Below are 14,270 nucleotides of genomic sequence, written 5' to 3'. Positions count from 1 at the left end.
ATAGTTTCTATTTCTCTGTTCAGGTTTCCTATCCCTTCATTCATTACAAGCATATTTTCCTTTATACCCTTGTACGTAGTTATAATGAGTGTACACACACACACACACATGCTCACACTCACATGAATACCCACATATACACACACCTACACACGTGCATACATCCATACACATATACACACTCACATAAATATACACATATATACATACAAATATATACACACATTCACACATACATGCACACACACATATGCATAATTGTAACACACATTCGTATATACATGGAAAGGAAGGGTTAACAGCTGGTTGCAACCCTCCCTCCCTCCCCTCGGGATGCCTTGGAGAAGGAGAAAAATATAAGAGAGGAAAAGGAAGCCACCAGGCAAATGTCCTTGTGGACTTGCTGCTCAGATCTCCTGGTGTTCTTACTAGCAGACAAAGGAGTGTCCTTAGCTTGGCCTTCCTCAGCTTATGATAAACACATCTGGATCTGTGGGGCACGGCCCTGGGAAGTGTCAGATTCTCCCCTGAGGTTATTGGCATTTGAAGGGCAATGTTTCACAATGGAAACACCCAGTGTTGGTGTCGGCCTCACACACCACCAAGCACTCCTCAACCTGGACCCCAGCGAGGGAGGCGTCACGGGGAGGATGGCTAGGTACTCGTGCTGCCCTGCATCTCACAGTGAACTGGACAATCCAACTCCTGTGCTACCTCTGGCTGGTGCTGTGAGTAGGACTGGGTTTTTTATGATGACAAGAAAAAAGAGTGGGAAAACCAAGGCACTGGGAGCCAGGATTCCTGAAAACCCATCCTTGATACAGAACAGTGCAAGTCTTGAGGCAGCTACAGAGAACAGGTCCTGCCAATGGCAAACAGAGGAGATAGACCCGGATCCCATGGAGCTGCCCAGGGGACAGACAGAGGGACATTAGGAAGAAGAGTCTATTCTCTGGCTGCTGTTAGTAGGTAAAAGCTAGACCTGTAGAGGAGCTGGGAGAATCGGAAAGAAGCTGACCAGTTTTCTAGTCAACAGAAAGTCTTTTCTCTTGTGACCAGTTAAACAGATGCCACACTCCGGTGAAGAGTAATTCAATTAAGAACACTGATTACTCAGAAACCCATGCTGTGGTCGACGACCGTGCCAGGTAACCGTGGAATCCCACAGGTGTTCCACGGAAGAGGAGGATGCTTTGGGGAGAAGTAACAGCAGAAGTCTGATGACTCTTCATTGGCGCTTTAACAGTGGGAGGGGTGAGTACATCACTAATTCTAGACGCCGGTGAACGGATGTGATTATTTGGGTTGACAGCCTATCTCCACAGGGCTACAAACTTTTGTGAGCAACACTTCCAGGTGGTTTAACTACTAAGGTGCTGCAGTGGGTGATGGGCAGGGGATGGGGGTGGGGGTTACCCTGCCTGCCGCCCCACCCGCTCACAACCACACATGACGGGTTTCACGATGAACAGGGAGACACACCTGCTTAATGCCATTGATGGGACATGAGGGATGCTGTGATAAAGGCGGTTTCCTCATCTCAGGAACTTATGCAAGCTGACTCCTGGGGGGCCACAAGGCGTGGTGGGGACAAGATGCACGCTAACCAAGACAGGCGACCCACTGCCACCAACGCAGCTACTAAACACGAGGCTTGTAGGGTGGCTTGAGTTTTGGGAAAAATCACCTTCCTCATCCAGGAATCCTGTGACGTCTGATCACAAAGTCACCAGGGAAAACAATCTGAATGTGAAAAGGGCCCTAAGCAGAATCAGACGTCAGGACTCTCAGGGGACATGGCGGGCAGCTCTCTCAACCAGACCACACAGCGCTCAGGCAGCATTAGAGGGTCTGCGTCGGGGACCGGAGAGGCGGGGGCCTTTGCCGAAATCAAAACTAGGACTGGGACTCGAAGGTTGCCTGATACGCTCCTCCGGAGCCCACCTGGGGGAACCCTGGAGCTGGACCCTGGGGACTTCAGAACGGCTTCCATCACCGCATTGCCAACAGCCACAGCTCAGCCGCTTGGTCACCTCACAGTCCTTGGCCCAGAGGTCCTGTGCCCCAGGGGTTTCCTGCATCAGAGATTGGGTGGATTTGGCTGGGATCTCTGCCCAGTGCTCACAGACTGAAATCAAGGTATCAGCCGAGCTGGGCTCTTCTTCCTCATCAGATTGGTGGCAGAACTCTTTTCCTTGTGGGGCTGAGGCCCCCTTTCCCTTGTTGGGGGTCAGCAGACCTGCTCTGTCCCTTGAGACCCATTCCTTCTCCCGAGTGGTGCTTGTGTGTCTGTCTCCCTGACGTCCCCTTCTGCAGGGCGCGTGAAGCTCAGCGGGCTCACCTACACCTGTGCATCTTGGGGTGAGCGCCATGTCTGCAAAACCCTTCGCGGCACCAAGCTGCGCGCCTGCTCGGGTCACCAGGGCAGGAATCCGACCGGGATTCCCGCTGACTCATGCGCTTGCCTCACAGCGTCACCTGGACAGTCTGAACGCGTAAGTGAAACAGCATCCCTCGGTCCTCTGGTAACTGGCACCGGCTGGAGCTGGTCAGTGCACCATCCGCGGCTGCATTTGCCATCTGCTTACTTCCCGACGACCTGCAGGAAATAACACCAATGAAGCCGCAGGCCGGGGAATGCCGAGCGGCACAACCTCGGGAGTCTGCTGAGCCCCTGCCTGCGGGAGGTGGGGGCAGGTGGCTGCCTCCCTGGAGTGTCAGAGCTTGATCTGCTCCTCCAAACGTGACAGGTGTGGATGGGAGGGGACTCAGAGCGTGGGTGACTAAATCGCCTGAGAGCATGCACGCCCTCCCCTCCCGCAGGTCTAGCCGGGAGGTTCACAGGAGCCTCAGACACAGCCAGGCTGAGCGGAAGTCAGGGTAAAGTGCCTATAGGGAGTCTACCTTCAGGGACACACCACATTTTTGGAAGTATGTCTTCCCAAAGTGAACTAACCTCACCCATACTCAGTGACGGGAACAGGTGCACTGGCCTGGATAGGACTGGCCCTACCCTGACATAAGTTCAGGGGACTTTAGGATTTGGTCTTGGGGTGCTGAGTCAGGCGGAAGTCATGTTCCTGGAGGCTCAGCATCATGAAGAAAAGGACTTGCTGTCCCCAGTAGAGACACCAGAGGGAGATCCCTTCCAGGAGACTGGCCTCGGCTGGAAATTAGCTTGGAAGGCCAACAAGAGCCAATGAATGACGTAGTTAAGAGCTCACACCGCCAGCAACGCGGGGGAGGGCCGCCTCCCGCCACCCAGGAGGGCTCTGGGCATTCTTGTCTCCGTGGCATCTTGTGGCTTTAAAGGTCAGTGGCCAGGCAGGGTTGGGTGGGAGTATTTACTGGACATCACTGGTCAGTGTCGGCTCTACCGTTGTTCTCTGATGACCCGAGAACCACGTATAAAGGAACCTCTACTCCGCTCTCGCTGGACCGGCCGGCTGAACATTCCCACCTGTGGGCGGGCAGGTGTCAACGGCCAGCGTTACGTAAGGACATCTGGAGCCCGAATCTGCAGATACCTGTGCTGCCACCTGGGACACGGTCATGTCCACAGGCCAGAAGGAGAGTGGAATGAGGTGAACTGCAGCCTCCCATCAGCACCAAGCTACTGGGATCGTGGGGAACGTACATGAAGGTCGTTTCAGCTGCAAAGGAAGGAAATGAGGCTGTCATTTTAAGTGTCACGTAACAAACGTTATTTTCATCTCTCTGCCACAGTTGCATGGTGTAACGAAGTGTTTATAAATGTATTGATAGAATTAAATGAGAAAAAAAAAAACAGGCTGATACTGACCTTGACCCCAGGATGAGAAAACACCTGGGGAGGCTGATTTGAAACCCAGGTTGACTACCTTTGAAAACTGATTGGACAGGAAAAGAAGCGTATATGGCCTTTGAAAATCACACAGAATTAAATGCTCCCATTGACACACACAAAATCTTCAAAAAATCATTGGGGCTGAGGATAAAAGTGTAATGAAGCTGGAGGACAGGCTGGCCTGAGTCCTGGCAGCACTCCCTCCCCTGGGCGTGCAGGAGTGAGTTCACTCTACCCTTGGGGAATCAAGCAAATCCCACCGAGCCCGGGCTGGAAGGGACCCTGTGCACACACTGACCATCGGCGCCAGGAGCTGGGACTCTTCCCAACTAAACACGCCATTTCTCACTGGAAGTTTTGATCATCTTTGGGCAACTATTAAGAAAACTGAGTGATCAGGAAGAAACAACCATTCAGCTGCTCGATGCCCCAACGCAGGGGCTGGCAGGGGAGCTCCCAAGGACTAACGGAGCTCTCCACCCCAGTTCTCTAGCTCATCTTTTTTTTTTTTTTTTTTTTTTTTTTGCCGTACGCGGGCCCCTCACTGTCGTGGCCTTTCCCGTCGTGGAGCACAGGCTCCGGACGCGCAGGCTCAGCGGCCATGGCTCATGAGCCCAGCCGCTCCGTGGCATGTGGGATCTTCCCGGACCGGGGCACGAACCCGTGAACCCAGGGAAGCCCTGCCTGTATTTTTAAGGTTAGCTTTTGTTTTAACAATGTTTTTCATTTATGGTAGTAATGTATAAACTTTTCTTTTTAAACACAACTTATATTTTTAAAAATTGGTCAACTTAAAATGGTGCAGGACCTCCCTGGTGTTCCAGTGGTTAAGACTCAGTGTTTCCAGGACTTCCTTGGTGTGCAGTGGTTAAGAATCCGCCTGCCAATGCAGGGGACACGGGTTCGTGCCCCGGTCCGGGAAGATCCCACATGCCGCGGAGCGGCTGGGCCCGTGAGCCATGGCCGCTGAGCCTGCGTGTCCAGGGCCTGTGCTCTGCAACGGGAGAGGCCACAGCAGTGAGAGGCCCGTGTACCGCAAAAAAAAAAAAAGAGGGAATATCTGGGATTGGGCACAGCTGAAAGTAAGGTTATGAGAAAGAAAGGGATTAGGGATAACTTTGAGGTTGAGAGTTACGGGGGTGATAGAGATGGCTTTTAAATTTACAAAACAAGAATTATTACAACCAATAAGTAACGTTGGTTTGAGTTCTCTGATGGGACCCCGGTAGGAGGACGGAGAGCACACGATGGAGAGCAGGACAGTCGTCACACGTCAGTGTCACAAATAAGGAGCGTCCCGCGGTTGCAGTCCTCTGGACTCACCGTACGAAGGCCGCTCCGTCCGCAGCACAGAAACACAGGACAGTGTAAAACCCACTTTGTGGCTTCAACACCAGGCATGTCTCCAGGACACGTTCCCTTCAACCACCAAGTGCTTCACAGCCACAGAAATCTGAACTTTCTGCAGTTCCCCAGAGCCCTCGGCTACTCCGCCCTCTCCTCGTTGCCCATCCTCCTGGTCCCCACAGGCAGGTGCACAGCCCCCTGCATTAGCAGGAGCAGACACAGCCTGATTCCAGGTGTGAAGTCGAGGGTTGCCTCAGAGCGCACAGGACACAGCTCAGAACCGGCACATGCGGTCCCCCAGAGGAACCTCAGAATGTGACCTAATTTGGAAACAGGGTCTTTGCAGGTGCAGTTAAGGTAAAGATTGAGGCGGGCCCATACTGGATTAGGGCAGATCCTAAATCTAATGAGAGTGTCTTTATAAGAGACAGAGGAAGGGCACACAGACGCAGGGAGGGCCATGTGAAGATGCAGCAGAGATGGGAGTGATGTGGCCACAAGCCAATGACAACCAGGATCCCCCCAGAAGCTAGAAGAGGCAGGAAGGATCCTCCCTGAAAGCCTCAAAGGGAACACGGCCCTGGCACACCTTGATTTCAGATTCTGGCCTCCAGGACTGTGGGGGGATTTCTGTTGCTTCAAGCCACCTCATTTGTGGTGCTTTGTTACGGCAGCCCCTGGAAACTCCTACAGCAAGCATCACCTCAGGGGGAACTTGGGCATATATGTCCCCAGAGCCCATCTCCGAGGCCAGCTGCCCTCATATCGGTGGTCCCTGCTGCCTCAGTTCAGGGCCCCGTCTCCCATCCCCGCCTCTACCCCTGAACCTCTGCAGGCCCAGGGCCCCTCAGACCCTGCCGTCCTCCTGCCCACAGCAGGCACGTCCAGAAGAGCCTTCCTGTGGCTGTTCTCGGGTTCACGCGTTCAAAGTGAGGTGCAGGGCACAAACACAAGTGTTGAGGGCGGTGCTCTGTGTTCTCCCATTTGGGGGTATTTCTGATACTTCAGGTGCATAAAATCGAATTTTACTGATGGTCTTTGGTCTGTGGTACCCACTCATCGTTGGTCCCTTACACGGCCCTCGTTCCTTTCTTCTTAATAATATAACAACCTTCCATGAACTCACCAACCAACAGGAAGACTAACACTTTGATGATACCTTACTGCTCCCCGTGGGACCCTTCTCAATCCCCTAAGGCCCCCTATGTGCCCCCACCTCCCCATCCGAGGGCAGCAGCATCAGATGCTGGAATCTTGAGCTGACTCTTCTTATGCTCTCCAGATGGATGTTAGATAGATAGATAGATAGATAGATGATAGTAGATAGATAATGATGATGATGGATAGATAGTTAGATAGAAAATAATGATGATGATAAAGGTGGATAAATGGTAGATGGTATAGAGTTTTATTATCTATAAAGCAATATTTTCTATCACGTCTATATGAAACAACAGTATAAAGTCACGTATGTATGCATATCAGCTTTATGTGACCTACTGGGACTTACCTACTCAAGCTCACGTTGCTAACGGGGGCCCATGTCGTTTTGTGACACTCGCTCATTTGTAGCAGCCGCTGTGTAATACCCCATCACACCTCATCAACCCACTCTCCTGTTGGTGGGCATTGGGGTGCTTCAGGATTCCTGCTCCTGTGAGCAGTGCGACCATACACATTCTCCTGGTGCACACGATCGAGATGCTTCGCTGGGTGACATGCCAGGAGGAGATGGCTTGGTTATGGGAAGCAGAATATTCAACTCCAAGAATACGACAGGCTGTTTTTCCTGGCAGCTGTTCTAGAGAGTTTCCAACCTTCGAGGAGCAAGAGGCTGGGCGGTGCACGTGGGCTTCCTCAGGGACTGAACGTCTGCTAATGTGAGGGCTACAACGCTGCGTCTGAGATCCGCGTCTCCCTGGTAACTGCGGAAGCTGGACCTCTCCCCTGTGTGCAGGCTCCCTGAGGTTGCTGCGCGTCTCTGCAGGTCTGAGGACTCTCCTTGGCCCTGGCAGAACTCCGCAAAGTAGAAATGGAACGCTTGGCTTCAGCAGGAGGGCTCTGCAAAAGGACTCGGGGGATTTGGAAGCATGGTAACCATGGTGATCACTGCAGGGAACGCTGGGGGACAGTCACAAAGAATCACTTGATTTCTGAGTGGCTAATCTTGAAGTCTTCTTCCCGGCTGTGTTCCCTCGGATGGACCAGCCCTGCCCTTTGAGGCCTCCCCTGGCTCAACTCAGGAAGGCAAATAGCCTGTCTTTCTGTCCATCTTGAAGTCTGTCTCTCTTGTTGCCTAGCTGGAGACATATGCTAGCCCAGGTTCCCAAGTTAGGGGATGAGACCCCTGTGCTCTGGAGGGATGGAGCAGGGACCCCCATGTTTTCCTCTCAGCCCAGGGACATCAGGGCAGCGGGACTGGTAGGGAGGCTGACCCTGGGGGCTGCAGCCCCAGGGGAGACTCGCTCTGCCACACACGGCCGCTCCACATTCAAGAAGCCCTCTTCTCATCAATTCACAATTCTTGACTTATCCGACTGTCACTCTCCATCCCTCATTCACCCATTTTGTATTTTACTCATTCATTCAGCAGAATTACCAGCTCTCAAAGGTGGTGTCGGCTGGTGGTGAATCGAGAAAGATTCAGCTCCAGCTCTGGGGTTCCCTCTCCTCGCTCGGATCCCTTCACTGTGACTCGTCCTCTGTGTATGTCTTGGGGACAAATGCGCAAACCACCAGCAGAGAGAATGGATGAGTGAAGGACCCTCTGGAAGTATGAACTCTGCCCTGGACTACAGATCCAGCTGGTGGGAGTGGGGCTGGTACCATCCCTCAGGCAGGAAGGATGGCCACACCCGTCAGTGACAAAGGCCCAGCAAGGCCAACCCTGGGGTTGGTTCCCCAGAGACACTTGCTGGTGACACATCATGGCATTGGGACAGGAGCACACGAAGGGCAGCCTCCATGGGCGTGAGTGGAGGCCGAGGGAACAGCAAGGAGCTGGGGTCTGTCCGGGACGCAGTGCATTGTGAGAAGGAACGTGGGGCTCCCTCTCCCCTGGAGACACCTGCACGGCTCCTCGGGGTGACATATCAGAGGCGTGAAAACACAAGGAGAAGAGGACCTTGTATTTGCATAAAGACACCTTGAATGGACCCAGAGGAGCGCTGGGCAGACAGGCGGGGGAGGGGGCACATTTCTCACCTGTGTTACTGACGTGAATGTATTAGCTATGGAGGAGCCCCTCACCTAATCCCGGGACTGGGGCCCCATGCTGCCCCTCCAGGAAGGGTAAGGAAGCGCTGGGGCCTCGCTCTCCGACGCCCCTGACACCCTCCGCAGAGGCAGGCCCGGGCCATCTCACTTATCTTGCTTCCGGCTCTATCCCCAAGGCCTAGAGCCTAGCACCTGGCTCCCAAAAGGAGTGCAAGGAATAGATAAGCACATGAAGCGCTCAGCTCCTGTCTTAGCTTATCGTGGCGGTGCGGGCGGGGCACATTCCTGGGGCACTTGGAATAGGGATTTCTGTGCACAGGGCCTGGGCGTCTGCATTGGAACCCTCACCTGAAGGCATTCTGCTGGGGTTTCAGAACTGGTGCCCAGAGCCACGGCCTGGGAAGCTCACAGGTTGGAGAGGGGTTTCCTGCACCTACTTCGCTTCCTTACCTGCCTGGGGGGAGGGGGGGAGGGGAGTTGCCACTCTCCTCCCACCAGCTACCCAAAACTCAAGGACCTTTGGACCTTTGCACTGTGGGGTGAAGGTAAGAGGTACCTGGAAACATCACACATAAAAGTCTCTGCTGTAGAGCATGAAGAAGCAGGGGGAGCTGGGGATTCTGTCCAGCTCATCGCCATTCACCAACAGTTACCAACACGTGCCGTGTGCAGGGCTGCACTGCCAGCTGTGCCCTGGGACCCGAGGAAGGAGGAGGAGACACAGGCAGGGGGCAGGAGGGGTGGGAGAGAGATGAGATTGAAACCGGATCAGGGGCATCCTCAGGGGACTGGGAGAACAGGCCAGGAGGGAGGGTGGGGGAGATGCCGTCAGGGAAGGTGTACCAGGAGGGCCTTGCCTAAGAGCCCTGAAGTCTGGAAGGGGCTTGGACGGAACAGGGGAGGGGTCGGGGAAGTCTCAAGCCCTAAGGAGGGAACCGAGGGGCGTGCTCATCCTCCCACGTCCCCACACTTCCACCACTAGCATTCTGCCAGCTGGAACAAAAGGGGCCAGAGGCCTGGCTTCTAGGCTCAGCCCCTCCTCCGTGTGCGAACCCCCTGTGAGCTGGGTGTGTCCCCACCTCACAGACACAGAGACAGGCTCAGAGGGGAAGCAGAACTTGGCCAAAATCACACGGCAAGTAGGTGCCAGAAGAGACACCTGAATCCAGGCATTTCCTGTGGATCCAGTGAAGGTTTTGGTACGTCAGCATCTTACCTCTTCCAAGTCTGCTTCCTAGGTGTCGAGCGGGCATAATAAGACCGCTATCAGGTGCAAGTGGGGAGGAGATGGACAGATGCTCTGAGAGGGACAGGCCCAGCAGGCAGGGAGTGAGGGAGGGGCTCAGAGCACCGGCCATCCTGCAACTCCCCTGGGCCAGCGCCAGAGGCCCCCCAGCTCCAGCGAGGGGGCGCTGGAGAAGATGAACCCCACAGACCCCCAGTAGCCGACTGCTGCAGAGCGTGGGTGGTGGGAAATGGCCTGTGTGTTCTGTGAGGCTGCCGAAATCCTGAGCTTACCTCCGACAAAGAGGTTCAAAGGCAAACCAGTAACAAATCTCAACCCTGAATCTGACGCAACTGTCACACGATGCAAATGTTGGCGATTGCAATCTGGCAATGGTTTAAAAGAACACTACGCCGTGACCTACTGGGGTTTGTTCATGTCACAAGCACCATCAGGGCATGGAACGAGAGAACCCACTGCATTAACTACTAATTAAATGAGGGAACGTGGCTCCGTCAGCAGGTGGTGAAGGGTATTTCCTTTAAATTCATCAGCCATTCCTAATAAAAAAATCTAATTGAAACACAAATAAATAAAAGAATCTGAGCTGAATAAAGACTGACTTTCAAATCCAAAAGCAAACATCAATTCAAGGTACAACAGGAAAGACCTTCCATTAACACAGAGGCCCTGGATCTCTGTCATTATTCAACCGTGCTTTGCAGGTCCCAGCTGAAGCAGTAGAAACCAAAATGAAATAAGCAATAAAAATATGGGGAAAGCACAGTCAAAATGATCTTCACCTGCAGATTATCTGATAGTACGCCTTGAAAATGTAAGGGATTCTGATGGTAATAGAATTTAGGGACATACGCATTGGAAAATGAGGAGACTTCCCTGCTCTAGTTGCAGTGCTGTACGTGGCTACCCCAAATCATCCCAGCACCCTCTGCACCAGGTTGATGGTCCCTGTGTTGTGAACCCCACTTTTCTGGGATTCAGAAACCTCACTCTGCAGCCTCCAGGCCTCTAGGGTGTCACTGTATGACTTTGGTTCTGCCAGGGAGATGCATCCTGGCGACACCCCCAGAGAGCGCCATGGGGGCGAGGGGCAATGCCCAGCCCACCAGCTCTGCCGCCAGGAGTAGGTCCCCGCATCCTCCCAACAGAGTCCCTTCTGAGGCCCTTCGGACTCAGGTGGGCTCTTGCTGATACACTCAAGTGAGTGAACACAGCCCCAACCTCAGGCAAACAAGGGGCATAACTTTAATCTTTCTGTAACAATTTCTCTCTTGAGATCCATTCTACCAGGTGGTGGAGACCCAACTGTCTTGGCTACGTTGTCTTGGCCACATCTTCTTTCCCAGGGCTGTGTCCAGTCAGGAGTGGCGGATGCATCTGCTACAATACCCCTCAGCCCATCTGGTCCTCACGTACCCACCAAGGCACACGGCTGCACAAATCCCCCCCACCTTGTCTCCAGGCTTCAGTCCCAGCACTCGCCCAACTGGCAGGCGTGGGGCTGTCTGTGGCCCACCTGCAGCCGCTCTCACCCATCCCGCTCTGAGGCGTCACCCTTCAGGGGCTTCTCTCTGGGATCCACCCCACCCTCCGCTCCTGCCAAACCCCTCCGCCCAGGGGCACCACTTCTTCACCTTCAGGAGTTTCCTCCAACACCGCATCTGGAAGTGTTTTGAAGGGCTTCTCCTTAGACTCGCTCCGTCTTGACATCTGTCTCAGAGAAGCCCGTGGCACAAGGGGTTGAGGATTTTGGAAACATGGAGGCCAACCATCTGACAGCCCCTATGGACCCCTCAACCCCTTCCCTCGTCATCCTACTGAAATGGGGGCCCAGTGGGGACAGGTACTTCTGGAACGAACGTCACAAAGAAAATGTCAGCTCACCACACCAAAAGTGACCGTGAATGAAAAGGGGAGGGGATCAAATCCCACTTATGACACCACAGAAACTATAGATTACTTAGCAATAAATATAGCAAGGAGGATACAAGAGCCACACGAAGAAAATGATGAACTCGGATGGAGGGACCAAGCAAATGGTGAGATCCATGGAGGTTCTGAGTGGGAACTTCCAACAGGGAAGACCTCTTCCTTCCCCAACTTCGTCCCCAAATGAGTGAAAGTCCAGTCAAAACCCTGAGAGTGTTGTTCTGGAACTAGACAAGTGGGTTCTAAAATTCATAGGTAACAAAAAGCTGTGAGAAGTGGCAAGAGTCTTTTAAAAAGAAGAGCAGGGCTTCCCTGGTGGTGCAGTGGTTGAGAATCCACCTGCCATTGCAGGGGACATGGGTTCGATCCCTGGTCCCAGAGGATCCCACATACCGCAGAGCAACTAAGCCTGTGCGCCACAACTACTGAGCCTGTGTGCTGCAACTACTTAAGCCCGTGTGCCTAGAGCCCGTGCTTCACAAGAAGAGACGCCACTGCAATGAGAAGCCTGCGCACCGCAGCAAAGAGTAGCCCCCGCTCACCGCAGCTAGAGAAAGCCCGCACGCAGCAACAAAGACCCGACACAGCCAAAAATAAGTAAATAAATAATTTTTTTAAAAAATTGAAAGAAGAGCAAGACAGGCTCTCACCTCATCAACTGCTGAAACTTGGCTGGAGTCAAGCAGCTGGGTGAGACCCAAAGCAGGGAGGGTGTCCCCAAGGGTAGCAGGCCTGAAACACACACACGCGTAGAAATGCCTCCTGTTATCAAGGTGGTGCTTAAGTCACGAGGGAAAGACGGGCTGTTTAACAAACGGCATTGAGAAAAACTGGCCACGTGTTTGGAAGAGGTCCCTGCCTTCTGCCACATAATGAACTCCAGGTGGACTGGATAGCTGAATGTGGTGGCCCAATCTGTGACAATGTTAGAAGAAAATACAGAAACTGTTTTCCTCAGATAAGGGTGGAGGACGTTCTCCTAAGACCTGAAACCCAGAAACCATAAAAGAACAATTAGATTTGACCACATGAAACTCGAGAACATGCATATGTACAGTGGCACACCAAAAACAAAGACGCAAGGAAATATTTGCAAAACATACACCACGGGAAAGACTGTTTCCGTAACACACAAAGGGGTCTTGCAAATCATAAGGAAAGACAAACGCCACAATAGAAGGATGGGCTAAGGATGCCATTGGACAATCACAGAAGAAACACACGTGGCTGACAAACACCTGGGACATCTAACCTCATTAATCACTTCTTAAGTAGCCCTCAGAGTAAGATTCTACTGGCCAGACTGGCAAGAAGTCCTAAGGCTGAATAACACCCTCTGGGAGTGATGCGGACGGAGCTGGTGTGACTGCAACTTGACACGGCCTTTTTTTTTTAAATTTATTTTTGGCTGCGTTGGGTCTTTGTTGCTGCGCGGGCTTTCTCTAGCTGCAGTGAGCGGGGACTACTCTTCGCTGCGGGGCGCAGGTTTTTTATTGCGGTGGCTTCTCTTGTTGCGGAGCACGGGTTCTAGGCGTGTGGGCTTCAGTAGTTGTGGCACATGGGCTCAGTAGTTGTGGCTCACGGGCTCTAGGCGCGCGGGCTCGGTAGCTGTGGTGCACGGGCTTAGTTGCTCCGCGGCATGTGGGATCTTCCCGGACCAGGGCTTGAACCCGTGTCCCTTGCATTGGCAGGCGGATTCTTAACCACTGCGCCACCAGGGAAGCCCAACACGGCCTTTTCTGAGCACCTATTTCATTCTTAAGTCTATGTCCTCTCTGGCTCAGCTGCCCGTCTCAGAATCGATGTGACAGATAATTGCCTGACCCCATAACCATATGAGGACCAGGACGGTCACGGCAGGACTGCTGATGAAAACCACTGAAGGCACCTCCGCGCCCACTGACAAGGGGAAGCTGAATGAGTCCTGGTCCGAAAGATACTCAGCAGCTGACACTGAAAGGTCCGTCTAGACGCCCTGACCCAGGAAAGTGTCCTTGATGAATGGTTCAGAAAAGGAGGCCATGGCACCCTGGCCTATCAGAGATATGCGTGTGCCTAGGAGACGAGCACGTCACACGGACCGTGGGCTTCGATCCTTCTGCAGCACCTCACGAAGGCCAGGGCACCCATTCAGCTCTGGCTGCTTGGAAACGGGAGCTGAGGTGTCGAGGCCGGGTTATCTGGGCCATGCTGCCGTAAGCCCCTCCGTCCAATCCTAATCGTGTATCTTAAAAGACCTGGGAGAGGGCTTCCCTGGTGGCGCAGTGGTTGAGAGTCCGCCTGCCAGTGCAGAGGACACGGGTTCGTGCCCCGGTCCGGGAAGATCCCACATGCCGCTGGGCCCGTGAGCCATGGCCGCTGAGCATGTGTGTCCAGAGCCTGTGCTCCGCAGTGGGAGAGGTCACAACACTGAGAGGCCCGCGTACAGCAAAAAATAAAAAAAGACCTGGGAGAGCTTCACGTCTTTTTGTGTTTTAAACACTTCCCTCAAATAACAAATTTAGTAAAGACTGACGTAAAAGTTGGTTTGAACCCCATGCCCCTGGGGTGGCCCGTCCACATCCTCCCAACACCTCCAGGCCTCCCATTGCTCCTGATCTCCTGGCTCCCGGCCTCCTCCGAATCCCCAAGGTTCTCTGCATGGCTCTTCCAGGTCATCCGCCAGCAGCACCCGGTCCCACGGTCCAAAAGCAGCAGACGCACACG

The 14,270-nt window shown here is 53.4% G+C and overlaps 1 long non-coding RNA gene across 1 annotated transcript; it reads right to left on the bottom strand.

Annotated features, from left to right (window-relative positions):
- Nucleotides 1–333: 333 nt before the first annotated feature.
- LOC137210424 (uncharacterized) lies at nt 334–7,207 on the bottom strand. The gene is made up of 3 exons (XR_010936517.1): nt 6,684–7,207; nt 3,528–3,653; nt 334–2,599 (listed from the first exon to the last, which is right to left on the bottom strand). It is a non-coding gene; the product is annotated as an uncharacterized lncRNA (long non-coding RNA).
- Nucleotides 7,208–14,270: the final 7,063 nt, after the last annotated feature.

The sequence above is a fragment of the Pseudorca crassidens genome, chromosome 17 (genome assembly GCF_039906515.1).
Source record: "Pseudorca crassidens isolate mPseCra1 chromosome 17, mPseCra1.hap1, whole genome shotgun sequence".
Taxonomy (NCBI): Eukaryota; Metazoa; Chordata; class Mammalia; order Artiodactyla; family Delphinidae; genus Pseudorca; species Pseudorca crassidens.
The sequence above is the reverse complement of the archived record's forward strand: the minus strand, read 5'-3'. Positions and strand labels throughout refer to the sequence as shown.